The sequence below is a fragment of the Phaseolus vulgaris genome, chromosome 5 (genome assembly GCF_000499845.2).
Source record: "Phaseolus vulgaris cultivar G19833 chromosome 5, P. vulgaris v2.0, whole genome shotgun sequence".
Lineage (NCBI taxonomy): Eukaryota > Viridiplantae > Streptophyta > Magnoliopsida > Fabales > Fabaceae > Phaseolus > Phaseolus vulgaris.
The window spans coordinates 8,606,269-8,620,183 of record NC_023755.2 but is presented as its reverse complement, the minus strand read 5'-3'; positions in this window follow the sequence as shown (position 1 = coordinate 8,620,183).

The following is a 13,915-nucleotide window of genomic DNA, read 5'->3' as shown; positions in this document are numbered from 1 at the left end:
AAGAGGAAGATTGTTCAGTTATCAAATGATCTCATGATTGAGCGTCAATATGTTTTGATAATGACAAACACTATAAGGTGTATTGTGATATGACATAGCTCATTCATGTGTAGCATAAGATTCGACAAAAACAAAAGAGAATTGAGTAAGACGATACAGCAAGAGAAAAGTTGTTAGACGAAATAGTGGTAAACGATGATCAGACAATCGAGTCTTAATGAATGGATAATATAGTCAAAGTGAACATAGAAAAGAAAGACTAATATGCATAAAAGACCATAATATGAAATATCATCACATAAGATGAAGCGCTTGTCAAGACCAAGACATATAAGACGAAGCTCGTATAGAGAAGGATCAGACGATGGGGTGGAGTATGTTCACATTAGATGATAAAAGTGTTGAAAGATTGTATAATCTCACTTCAGACGCACACTGGAAACTATACATATTAGACAATACAAGCATCGTCCAAGCGTCAGATGAAACGTGATAAATAGGAAAGTGTTTATACTTAATCTCTTAGATTCTTGAAATATTTTATGACACTACGTTTATGTCTTCCAAATCTTATTTGGTATTTTTGAATTATAAAAAACATTATTTTCAAATAAGATTAATGGGTTTAAGCAAACAGTATAACATTGTAAGAACTTTCGAAAAATAAAGTTAAATTGTTTATATATCAAAGGTTTTTTTTAAATATAATGAATGATGTAATATCCAGGTTAAAACTAATTGCGCTTCAACGTTATAAATCAATATTAACTTGGAAAGTTTTTTAACACAAAATTAACAATGGAATATCTTAATATAGAAAGTTTATATAATTAGCATATATTCAAAGATATTGTTTCATTGATATGCACGAGTTAATCTGTAAATTATATTGTTCACTGATACTTATTTTGCTCCAAAAAGCTATTAAGGGGACTTGAAGACGGACACAAAGATGGAAGAAAAAGTTAACTTTCTTAGTGTTTGATAGAAGAATAATGGAGTTGACAATCTCTTAAACTTTTTCTTGTCCTATGGGCATAATGTTAAGTTAAACATTCTAAGAGTTGTTTCTCTACTATGTCCCATGAATTTCCAATATTTTATACCTCTCTAGGAAATTCGAACCTAGGGAATTCTCATAACCTCTTAGAATTATTCAGAGATGGATGAATACTCTTTAAGTGATATGTTTTCTATAAGAATACTTTAAAATTACTTTTGTAAACTACTTATGAAATATGAACTATGCTTAAAACTTTATCATACTAGGAGTTATATTTCAAAAAATTCAAGGTAAAGATAATTTTCAATAATTCTTATAAAGAATTTCATAATATATAATTCTCAAAGATATCTATATGTAAGAAAAATGGTGATTCTATAAATATATCATAAGAAATGTTCAAAAAGATAACATATCTCTTTAGAAAATGATTCCAAGGATTAGGATTTCATAATCTATAACCCTATATTTCTCCTATGTCACATCAGATACCACAAGAGGAGGAAAATGATGGAAATACGAAAATCACCCACCTAAGGATAAAATTGATAAGTAGAACTTGAAGAGAATAAGAAGAATAAGTGATAGAGAAGTAAGGAAAGAGGGAACAAAGAAGAATCACTTGATTCATTGTGCCTTAGGTGGCAAGGGAAGATTTTCTCCCTCAGTTCTCAACTCTTTTTTGTTGTTGCTAAATATGCAAACATGACAACTTAGGGCCATTTATACTCAATTGACAAGGGCCAATCCCCTAAGCGAATCTCAAACCACTAAGGGGGTTTCTAAACACAACCCCTATGTGTTTAAATCACTCACCTTAAATCTTTTTAGCACAACTCCCATGTGTTTAACATATTCACTCCTAAGAGCATAGTTGGAAGAAAGACATTCAACAAGGAAAAAGAACCACTCGATTCCTTGTGCCTTAGGTGGCAAGGGAAGATTTTCTCCCTCGGTTCTCAACTCTTTTGTTTTTGCTAAAATATGCAAAGACGACAACTTAGGGCTATTTATACTCAATTGACAAGGACAAATATGCTAAGCGAATCTCAAACCACTAAGGGGTTTGCTAAACACAACCCCTGTGTGTTTAAATCACTCACCTTAAATCTTCTTAGCCCAACCCCCATGTGTTTAACATATTCACTCCTGAGAGCACAGTTGGAAGAAAGACATTCAACAAGGAAAAAATCGCTCAACACAACCTCGTGCACTGAGCATATGGTCTCTAGAGAAAAACTTGGTGCAGGCTAAAAGTGGTTGAGCTATGTTATAAAAAAGGAATGACTTCAAAAAATCAAGAGGGGGTGAATTGATTTTCAAATATTTCTCACAAAAATCTCCTTTCTTGGCATTCTTTTAAGAACTTCTTGAAGATATAAAAATTGAATGCAATTATTAGTGGAAGCAAGATTGATATAATTGTTGGTTGTAGCATAAAATACAAGAGAACAACATAATAAACTTTATCAAATATTTGATTTCTTTAAATCTTGATGGCTCAAAATGAATATATGAAAACTCTCAATTTATTACTTAAAACATTTTTTTCAATTCATGATTTTTCTTATGAAAAAGCGAGTGAAATGCTCTATTTATAGTGAATTGAAACTAATGATTAAACATTAAGATTGTCGCTTTTAATGGATTATTTTTGTATTTAATTGATTATTCTTTGAAAAATATTTATAGCAACTTACACTTTCATCAATTAAAATCACTATTAATCAATTAAATGACTAAAATAGGTTTTAATTAGTCTCTAGTTTAATCTGTTAAAAAATGAGATAATCTATTAACTTTCTAGTTTAATCGGTTAAAATATCGATTAAATCACTAAAATAGGTTTTCATAGTTCTGTAGTTTAATCTTTTAAAAAGTTAGACAATATATTATCTCTTTGCTTTAATTTGTTAAAAAGTGATATAATATGTTAAATCACTTAGACAAGATTTTCCAACTTTTGGCTTTAATCGATTAAAAAATAAGTAATCAATTATAATGTTTTTAAAATCTTTTTTGAAATATTTTTCATATTTTTAAAACATCTTAACTCGTTTTTAAAGTGGTTGTGTGTTTCCCTTATGATTACCTTGTGTGAAAGGCTGAAACAACTTTACAATGAAAACCTAAACACTCTAAACAAATTTTCAACATCTCTTTAAACTTCATCATCAAAACACATCTTTTGGGGCTTGAGCATCTTCAAGTCTTCATGTCTAACAAGCTAATCTAGCTTATGCTAAGTGGATTTGGTCTATACTGAGCAGATTGAAAAATGGCTCAACAAACATAGAAATGGTTGAGCAAAATTATTTAGAAAAACTTTGAAAATTCTCTTTTGCATAACTTTATTGATTAGATCCAAATTAATTGAAGGATTTTTTTTTACTTTGAAGTCACTTTTGAAACTAAGTTTAAAAGAGGCTAATTTACTCTCCTACCTAACATCCTAAAGAAAGACTTTTGCGCGTTTCATGAGATGAAAACAACATTAAAAAAATCCAAGTCATATTTGTGAGAGAAAAGAACAACATACCCAACCTATTTTGAGTAAGTGCTTACAACAAAGTATATAAATATGAATATCTTTATATTAGATCTCAACAGACAAAATTGCTACATTTGATGTCAGTAGACACATAACACTTGCTCACGTATACTCATATGATAAGTATATGCTTGAGATATGTGGTTAGATAGTTATTTCTAAATCTAACAAAGTATTGCTCTTAACTTATAAATGTGTTTTGTGATGTTTGTAGAGAAAGTTTATCGTTTGACCACCAAGAAGATCACTCAAAAAATGTGTTGGATAAAGTGCTTACTATTACACCAAAAGCTATAGCTAATAATTAGAGTGCAACTCTTTCTATTTAATAGCATAGAACATCAAGTGCCAGAATTTGATTATGACAATCCCACCTAGCCTCTATCATGTGACAATTGATGTCACCTACAACAATATCCCTCTTAGGGATTGCCATATTGGGAATTGAACTTGTGACCTTGGCTATGATACCAATTGTTGGATTGAATGCTTACCATCAGACCAAAAGCTATAGTTGATAGTCATGATGCAACTATTTCTACTTCATATGAACTTAGGCTCCACGATTTGATTGTGACTTGGCCCCCTTAGCCTCATCCACAGGATAATTGATGACACCATAAACATAATGTCAAAATCAGAAAATCTCTCGAGAATTATGTCAAAGCTTCCTCATGCCAACAACTTTGCTAAAAAGACAATTTATCACTGTTGTATATCCATTTCACCTAGTACAATCCTAACTTTTACTCTAGTTAATTTAAAAGTAATATGACCAAGGCATGATAAGCTATGCTAAGTATTAGATACCCCTTCAAATAGAAGTATGAATTCAATGTTGCATGGAGATCATTTAATGCAACCATCAAGTTTATGAGGATAAATTCAACATGAAAAATGAAGGACTTCTCTTTGTCTCTCAACGACTCTTTCAGAAATCTATATATGTAAAAGATATCTTCAAATAAAAGCTTTTACACAACAAAAATCGAGACGAACTTATGATTTGTGTATAGAGATAAAACTTTAAGCTTGGAACCTTAAATCATTAATATAACAATGTTGTGTTCTTTAACTATTTAGAAGTGTGAACCTAATATTGTATATGTCTTAAGACACAACACCTCTTTTAGTGAATGAACATGTGATTACTTGATCACATCCTCTCATAACTCATTTGGTTTAGCTAGGAGCGACCGTGTTTCCAACAATACTCAATCTTAGTTAGTATTGGCTACATTCCAAACAATATACAAGAGTAATTGTGCTTTAGACATACTCAGTCTTAGCCAAGATTGATTGTGTTCCAAACAATACTCAATCTTTTCTAAAAGTGATTGTGTTCTAAACAATACTCAATTTTAGCCAAGAGTCGTCGCAATCCAAATAATAGTCTATTGTTTAACCAAGAGTGGTCGCATTCCAAATAATAGTCTATTGTTTAGCCAAGAGTGGTTGAGGTCCAATGAATATTTGCAATGATATTCTGCCTAATGAAACTTGATCAAGTTGATCAAGAATGGGAAGTAGTCTTGGTTAACAGATGAATCAATTTAAAATATCAATTTAAAGTTATAAATACACACTTCAAGTTCTTGTGTATTAGTCCTATTTTTTTCATAATTGGTATCAGACTCAACATATATAGGGTTGAGTGTGTAATAGTTTCTAGGGTAAAAGATCCAACAAGGGCAAGGATGAGTTAATTTGTTAACGACATGTTTAGAAGAATGAATGTTCTTATAAACGGGCTACAAGCTTTAGGACAAAGGTTCTCCAAAACTCAGATAAATCTAAAGTTGTTCGACAACATGCCAAAGATGTAGGAATGCCAGAGGTTAAGGTAACAAGAGTTTTGCCAACAAAAAAAATAGAAGGAAAGAATGCTTTATAAAAAAGAAGAAGGACGATCCTACGAATGCATAAGTACATTAAATTTTAAGAATAGCTAACTTAAAGAAAGTGGAAGAAGTTGGCCAAGTTAGTCTAGTAGTTTAATGTCCCTATGGAGAGGGATTTTTATTCAAATTCCTATCTATTTGAGATGTCCCCTATAATAGACAATATGATGCAAGGGATTCTTATCTTTTATGATGACAACACCATTAATAGTTATTTAGGCACCCACAGTATTATGAGGGCTAATCATCGGAGTATGACATATGGAATTTGAGGTCTAACCCATACTGTATGGTGGAAGACCTTCTTTGCAAGCATAACTATGAGTTTGAGTTGACCATAGTAAAATATAAACATGTTCATCTAAAGATAGGAAAGATTTTCTTGATAATGATGATTTAGGTCTAGGTCATAGTGGTGTTAGCCAATATTACATGTAATATGCATGTCTCTAACTTTATGGCTTCCATCACATACTTCATTTATCCAATCCTATGTCCATTGGCATTGAAAGTTGACAAATATGACTTGTTAACTAGTTCAAACTATTTTGACAAGTTAATGAGTTCAACCTATTTTATCATCACTATTTTAAAGTTGACAACAAAACTAAAAGATGTTTTTTTTTTGTAAATATTTTATTTTTAAAAAAAAAATACTGTAAGACAAAAATAATACATAATCTTAAGACAATTTCTTATAAAATGATGCGAACTTTCTTTAGAAGAATGTCTGTAACACTTAATACATTCATATATTTTTTTTCTTAAAGTTCAAACATTTTTTATAAGACTTAATTACCCTTTTAGTCTCTATGTTAGTCAAAAGTTAGTTTAATCTTGAGATTTTTTAAAAGTTCAATATAATCCTAATTTTTTAAAAACGATTCAATGTTATTTATTTTTAAAATTGTCTCATTAAAACATATTTACATAAACGATTCTATCAATGCCAATTGAATTATATTTGTTTTTATCCCATGAAATTGTTTTAAAACAAAAATATCGACCACCACATTGAATTGTTTTAAAGTTATGATCACATTAAATGTTTAAAAAAAATTGAAATTAAATTGAACTTTAAAAAAAAATTAAATAACATTAAACTTTTTAAAATATAGAAGATAAAATTGATTTTTGACCATATTAAAAAGATAATTAAACATTTTTATTATATAAATATGTTATTTTATTGATTTAAACATCAAAATAATATATATATATATATATAACCTTTATATATACAAATCTTAACCAAGTAAAATTAATTAGTATTAATTTTTTTTATTAAACTAGTTCTTTAAATATAAAATATTTTTATCTTCATCCTTTTTTAACGAATAATATAAAATATTTTCATTTGGGAAAAAAATTGAAAACTTAATTTAAGTACTAACATGATAATGTTTACATTTCAAAGGAGCTTCATGATAGTTAAATTTTTTAGGAAAGTAATATAATAATGTCTTTAAAAGTCAACAATCCATCCACGTGTTCTGTTTTGAGTCTTAAATGTACTTGAAAAGATAAATCATTCCGAAGAAAAGAAGAAGACAATAACTATATAATATAATAATTTATCATTATAAAATTGCACTATTTATTTGATAAAAGTATTGAAAACTTAACTACATAAACCTTTATGTAATTAACATTGTAAAAAAGTGCGGGATTCAAATTTAGTGTTAATGCTTTCTTTAGATTAAGAAGTGAATTTGAGATAATTTAAAAAAAATAAGAAAGTGAGGTTGTTTGAAGTAAGGTAAATAGAGTGGAAATTGTAGAAAAAATTTATAAAAATTTGTGAGTGATGTGATATATGTGATTGAAATTGTATTTTTTAATTGATAAAAATATAAATTTATCCTTGTATTTGAGAATTATTAAAAAAATTAGTTTATTTGTATTTTTAAATTATAATTATTTTTAATTAAATATTATATTATTTTTTAATAATTATTATTTTAATAATTATATCCATGCAAATCTCTTCAAATCTTTTCTAGAATGTGAAGAAAATTTAAAATTGAAAAGGGTTTTTGTATCCGTAATTTTTACACTTTATTTTTTAATTATTGTATTTTTTTCATGCGTAAAAATCTTTTTTCTCTATTGAAAACCAACGGAGAGTAAGAGTTTAAAATTCTTTTTTTATCATCGACAGTTGATATAATTAGATTCGAATTTTCTATCAATAAATAATATACAACTTTGTTTTATTCTTAAACTATTCAACATTTTATTAACATGCATGTGTAAACATAATATAATTTGAAAAAAATAGTATAATTTAATTATATTGTTGCTACTATTGAAGCGTTAGAAAGCTTAACAAAAATAACAAAATCATATAATTTAATTTTGAAATCAATAAAATGAATAAGATGTGGACACGCACAAGATTGAGTGTGCATGTTGTTGTTGTAACCATTTTCCTAATGCAAGTGGGGATAGATGGGCAAAGATTTTGTCCCCTTCTTCTTGTACATTGTGCTGTTTTATACATTATATCGTTTCAAATAGTTGACCTAAACTCTGCAAAATGATGACTCGTGTCCTAAACCTTTTTTTTTTTTTTATAACTTTGCACACGAAAACAATTCCTCGTTTGATAATTCTTGTTGTTATCATTCATTAGGTTTATACTTGATTTAAAACACAATTCAACAACAGTGTACGAACCTATTGATATACAATAATAGTGTGGGACTTTTTACTTTTCTTTCTGTTGTACCAACATTTGGTAGATCATCAATTTCTCTCATAAATTAATGTTTCACAATGGCTTCCTTTTTTGGCACATCAAGAATGGCTCTTTTAGTTTGCAAACTTCTTGTGTCTTGTAAGGTATTATTTGCACATTTTCGAAACCTTCCCACATGTACTGTGCAACACAATTCAACATGCAGTGAGAATTTGTGTTTTAAAGGAAAGTGAAATAATTCACGAAAATGATAAGAATACAAGTATTTTTATTCATAATTGTACCTACCTGTATTTAAAATAAATGGAGATGAATAAAAAATTTAATCAAATCAGATAAATTTATATAACTTGAATATATATACATATATATATATATAATTGATTGAATGATAAATATTTCACAATCAATTATATTTTTTATTTATTTTAAATATTTTTTGAAATATTTCAACCTAACTCATTACAAAAAATTGTGTATAAAGTGGTGGTTATTTTCGTATAAAATGACGTTTATAGACGTCATAATATACGTTTGTGGCGATTTTCCAAACTGTTATAGAACTGGTCCTCACAAAGTTTAATGTGGCGGTCTTACGCTACCCACCGCAACACCCGTCACTTTAAAATTTTGTATAAAGTGACGATTTTTTATATGTAAGTAGTGTCAGTCATAACTGTCGCAATTTAATTCATTGAAAAAGATTTCAGCGCCGTTATATAGGATATAATGTGACGTTTTTAACTGTCAGTATTATAATAAAATTGTAAAAATAATATGTCCATTTCGACTGACATAATTTTAATTCTAAATAAATGGAATTTAGCCACCACTTTTTTATAATTTGGTTTGCACACTTAAACTAAACATAATATATTTTCATAATAAAAAAAATAAAATACTAATAAAATGAAATAATATATAAAGTTATAAGTATCTATTCATTTCATTGAAAATTAAAACACACATAATATTGTTCAAAAGTTGATACATAATTTCAAATTACAACACATTGTTCATCCCTAATCAGTTTTTCTTCCAACACTTGATCCTATTATTTGATTAGGTGATGGAACACCACTTCCAGTATCTGATGTCTGAAATAAATAATTTTAAGTTAATGATTTTGAATGTTTATAATTATAAAATAAAAGACACCAATAAATTTTTAAATATATCAATACCTCATTGATGGATGCATGAACCAAATTAGCTGCCATTGCAGCAAAATGTTCTAGAACATCTTTTCTCAAAGCAATATATGCGAGCAAAGTGTTCATTTGATTTTTCACCGTTGCAAGCTCAATTTCCATTTTAATTACCTTGTCCTCCACATTTGATGAAGTTGAACTAGAGGAAACATAATTCATACCACTTAGCCTTGTTGTGGATTCTTTGAAAGCAAGGCTGGGACAAACTCCATAGGATAGCCCTCTAACTCGACCCGGATGCTCCTTACCAAATATGATACCAATTGGATTTTTTGGATTTGTCAACATTATCTCATCAATTTTGTTCCTGGATAAAATTGAAAATAATAAAAAGAACAACATATACTTGTTAGAATATATTATGACAACAATTCGATTTTTTTTATCATCAATTAAATTGTAATATTAGACCACATCGTAAATTCCATGGTTCTCTCTATCCACAATTAGTTTCATCTTGTTGTGTCATGTTCTATTTCTGTTGTAATTGTTCTTCATCCTTGTATAAATTTGTGGATAGAACTCATGTTACTTCTATATGTACTAAGTGTTAAACATTCAATAAAATACAAACATTTCATTTCTCGAACAGAAATATCATGACTTTTTAATGTTGGTGAGAACAACTATTGGTAACTTGTTTGTGTGTAGGGAGACCTTTAATAAGCATATGGACTTCAATGTTGTGACATCTTTTAATATTGGGTTGGCAACACAGGTGTAAGACAACTTTCAATTGCAAGTGGCTTCAATTAGAATCTGCAATCAATTCATTATTGTCCCGTGGTTCCTTTTTCTGAAATTCCATCAATCTTCATCTAATAATAAATTCATAACTTCCTAACATGCACTCATGTTTTTCATAAATATTCTTTCTTGATTATTTATTTGATGGATTATCGTTTCACTTTGTAACATGTAAGTTTAATTGTGATGTTGAATCTAACGGGGGGTTCTGATCAGTGGGGTGGTAAATGGTGGAAGAACTATAAAAAAAATCACGTGTTTTTCAGATGAAACTTTGGAAGCATGCTATCCACACACTTTTTCAAACCTATATATGTATGCAAGTAGTCCAATATATCCTCATGATCAATACATCATCATCAAAACAACAAATTTATTTTGAAAGTATAATAACACTTACCCCAATTTCTAGCACCTCATCATTTACATATGTGCCATTTTTCCTCTTATGTGTGATCTTCCACATTTCAACTCGTCCAATATTCTTACCAGTCTCAATTTTCTATATGTTCAACAATAATAATATAAGTATAAAAGTCAGAAATTATAATATATTAAAATAGATAGCACAATATAAGTAAACAAATACCAAATTATTTATTCTTTTTTACAAAGACATAGCACCACCAATGTGCGGAATAATTTTTCTTTTCCTTATATCTCTATTTCTATTACACATGTTCTACAAAGTGAAAATAAAATTAGTTTTTTGTAAACTTAAAGAAAGCTTATTAACAATAAAAAAACAAAGTTTACCACTATAACAGGTCTCAAACGATAATAAAAAAAACAGCCCATTGTTCCACGTTTACTCCAGCTAGAACATTCTTGATGAGGTCACTTTTGCTCATAAGTGGGTCATAAAATTAATTCCAAAGCTTGCATCTGTATTCCCTCCACAGTTTCCCAATTTTAAACATAACATCTCTTTTATCCAAATCTTCATTTACCTTGAAACAAAATCGAGACTCCAAAAAAAAAGAAGTTTGTCCAAATGTACTGACTAAATTAAATAAGACTGAAGTTATTTCAATGTAAGTTCTATTACCTTTAGTGCACTCTCCCACACTATATCCTTGTAAGTATTTAGCAAAGTTGACCATTTTTCAAAACTAATAGGGTTCAGTGGGGATCTTCTTAGGGTTCTCACCTTTAAATTGCTAAAATCCAAAATCTAAGCAAAAGAGAAACCTTTAAAATGTGCAATCTAAAATCAACTCACATCATGTGGTAACCAGAGCATGGTTCAATTTGTGCTTATATTGCTGGGTTGATATTCTACCTTGAAATTTCTGCACATTTTAAATTCTAGCTTTTATATTCAAGCAATTTAAATGATGCCTTTAAATTCTTGTCATTTATAGTTTTCGTCTTTTTATTCATTAAGCACTTTGAATTCCGCTTTGTGAATTTCGTTTTCTGTCAATTTGTTTTCTCTTGTCAATTTTGCTTGCGTCTGATGTTCTTAGTGTTCTAGGAGTCTTTCATCTTTTCTGTTTATTTTTATTTTAATTGTGAAGAACTAAAACCAAATCAGAAGTTGTTAGAGTAATGGTTGATTTAATTCCAAACATAGATTACAAGTGTTCATATAACTTGAATCCCAGTATCTTATCTTTTTTTGAAAATTGAAAGGTGAATCCAATCTGCATGCACAAAATCATTTGAAAATTTAAATCCGTCAATTCAGGACAAAAAAAATGAAAAAAGAAGAAGAAGCAAAAACAACACAAAAATGTTTCAAGTAGAGTGAAAGTTTAACTTGTAATTTTTCACTAATTGTTTGTTTCCTTGTGCAAAATTATGGCTAATTTGTCTTCAGGTGAATCTTCAAAGCCGCAATCACCTCAAAAGGCACATCTTGTGGGAGAGCTTGTGGATGCTAGGAGACGAATGGCCCACAAAGACGAGGAAATAAGGCAACTAGTGGAAATGTTACAAAGATTAGAAGAGGCTCAAGTGAGACAAACTCAAGAAAGGAAATGGGAGCTTTGCAAAGCTACTAGAAACTACATGCACTATGGGAGTCAAGAAGACGATCAAGATTGGAGAGTGCATCACTTTGAAGAGAGGCGCCATCAACACCAATCAGCACAACCTTATTTTCCGTTTGTAAAATTACCTAGCTTTATTGGGGAAAGTGACCCCTAATTTCTATCTAGGATGGGAAGTTAAAGTAGAACAAATTTGTAATGTGTATGAGGTCGATGACGACCAAAAAGTTAAGTTAGCTTCCCTAGAATTTGTAGACTATGCCATGCAGTGGTGACATTAGGTTGTAATAGACATTGGTTTGAACAAGAGGTCAGTCATGGTCTCTTGGTACGATTAAAGGAATGCATGCGCACGCGATTTTTTCCTTCATATTATAGGAAGGAACTCTTGTTGAAGCTCCAACGACTTCAACAAGGACCTAGGAGTGTAGATGAATACTTTAAAGATTTGGAAGTAACTTTGACAAAAATTAATATGCATGATGAAAATGAATAGTCAAAGATTGCTCGTTTTGTGAGTGGATTAAGAAGAGAGATTCAAAATGTTGTAGAACTTTATGAGTATACCTCTTAGGAAAAATTGGTTCACCTAGCCATCAAGGTTGAATCAAAACTTTTAAAGAAAACATCTTTCAAAACTACTCATAATGATGACTTCTATAACTCAACTTGGAAGGGTAAAAATCATTTTTCAAAACTAGATAATGCTTCCAACTCCTCTAAAGAATCCACTCCACAAAAGAACAACCTTCTCCTTCTAGGACAAAATCGCCAACCAAAACCTCAAGTACTAACTGTTTTAAATGTTTAGGTTTTGGGCACATAGCTGCCAACTGTCCAACCAAACGAACCATGATGGTTAAGGGGGGGGATAGTCGTAAGTGACCATAGTGATCAAACTTCTCGGTCTAACTCCCCTTCCCCTTCAAAATCCCCTAGTGAAAATGGATGTGAATTTCCTTGTGAAGGTAACTCATTGGTGATAAGGCGAATGCTGGGAACAATTCCAAAACATTTGGATGACACACTAAGAGAAAATATTTTCCACACCCGCTGCCTTATCAACAACAAGTTATGTTTCATGATGATAGACGGGGTAGTTGTGCTAATGTGGAAAGTACAAGAGTAGTGGAGAAGCTTGGATTACCCACTATCTCTCATACAAAACCCTATAAACTTCAGTGGCTTAGTGCCGAAGGAGAAATCATGGTAAATAAACAAGTCCTCATAACTTTTGCTATAGGAAAGTATAAAGATGAGGTTTTATGTGATGTTGTGCCAATGGAAGCAACATATCTTTTGGGAAGACCTTGGCAATATGATAAACAAGTTCTACATGATGGCTTGACCAACAAAATGTCTTTTAACTTCAAAGGGCACAAGGTTATCTTAAAACCCCTTTCTCCCAAAGAAGTTCACGAGGACCAAATAAAAATTAAAAACAAAAGAGAAAATGAAAAAGATAATGAAAGAACAGATAAACCAGGTCACAATATATCACCTTACACTGTAAAAACAATCATGTTGACTCGTGTCGGATTGCAAACTGCACCTCTAAGTTGTTCTTTCTTCTCTTTTTCATTACCCAATAAATCTAAATACTTGACATCTGGGACATTGAAGTTTTGGGATGAAATTCAAACCCTTTCTAAAGGTTCTCACCTTCTAAGAGGATTTTCATCAAAAAGTTCTTTCATCCCCAAATATTCTTTCCCAACATGGCTTGTATCTAGAACTTCCCCTTTTGAACTTCCCACGCTTTAGGAATATCAGTTTACTTCACACACCACAATTCACAATATCTTAT